Source organism: Mus caroli, chromosome 13 (genome assembly GCF_900094665.2).
Source record: "Mus caroli chromosome 13, CAROLI_EIJ_v1.1, whole genome shotgun sequence".
Classification (NCBI taxonomy): Eukaryota; Metazoa; Chordata; class Mammalia; order Rodentia; family Muridae; genus Mus; species Mus caroli.
Window position 1 is genome coordinate 14,598,914 of NC_034582.1, and position 1,292 is coordinate 14,600,205.

Sequence of the window (1,292 nt, forward strand, 5' to 3'; positions counted from 1 at the left end):
CCTGGCAGTCGCAGTCTCACCTGAGTCCCAGTTGTCAGAGCACTCTCTGCAAGCAAGCTCTCCTCTTGCAGGGCAAGTGTCCAGAAGTCTGGAGCTCTGATCCACCTCCTAGTCCTGGGGTCAGAGCCCTCCCTATAGGCTGACTCTCCTCTGTGAAGGAAGGTGCCCAGGGTTCTGGGTGTCAGCTCTGCCTCCTGGCTGAGGATGAAAGCCCAATGGGACCCTGTCCAAGAAGCTCTGTTGTTTCTGTTGCCCATGTGCTCTCCAGTGATCATGAGGTCCTGGGTGTGCTAGGGGTTCTGCATCTTGGAGAGGCCTCTGGGGCCCTCCATGCCCTTGGCTGGGTTCACACAGAAGATGGCGGGGCTGGCCCCTACAGGAACGGATCCCAGCCTCTGGTGTGGCGGTGTTCCTTTGTCCCTGTTCCTGCTGGCACAAGACCCTCTGTGATTCTTTGGAGCTGATGTTGCATTCCACTCACCTGTGATTCCCCAGGTGATTCGGAGGTCCTGTGGCATGGAGAGTCCTCTGGGATTCTTGACAGCCTCCACTGGGTTCAGGCAGAAGATGTAGATTTTCTCTATAACTGTGTTTCTTCATGAACTCAGATTTTAGCAGACAATAAACTTGACACTGTGTTTTCATATACTTCTTATATTTTTTCTTTTTTCATTTTACTTTTGAGATTGTATTTTAATTAAATTTTTTCATTCCCTTTCTTCCCTTCAATCTCCCTCATATTTTCCTCTGCTCTCCTTCAAATTTATGACCTCTTTTGTCATTAAATGTAATTACATTCATATATGTATTACATGAACATATATATTTCTAAATATAACCGATTTAGTCCATATGATATTATTTGTATACTTCTTTTTAGGGCTGATTATTTGGAATTGAACAATCAACTGATGTGCTTTTCCCTGGGGAGGATCACCTCTCTCACTCCCAGCTTTACACAGTTTTCTGTAGTTCTTTTTGTGGGGCTGAATAGAGCTTCTGGTAGTTACTAGGTTGACATATTATTACAGCAAATTCACTGACTCTGGCTCTTAGAATCTTTCTGCCCTCTCTTCCATAATGTTCCTTGAGTTATAGGTGTGGGGGTGTTTTATAGACGTAATGTTTAGAATTGTGTTCCACACTCTACATTTTGATTGGTTATGGTTTTCTGTAATTTTTTTGATGAGGAGTGAAGACTACACTTATCTCTGCCTATAAGGACAAATATTTATAGATTGTTATTAGGAATTGTGCTGGTTAAATACATTAGTAGTTGGAGATTGTTCAAA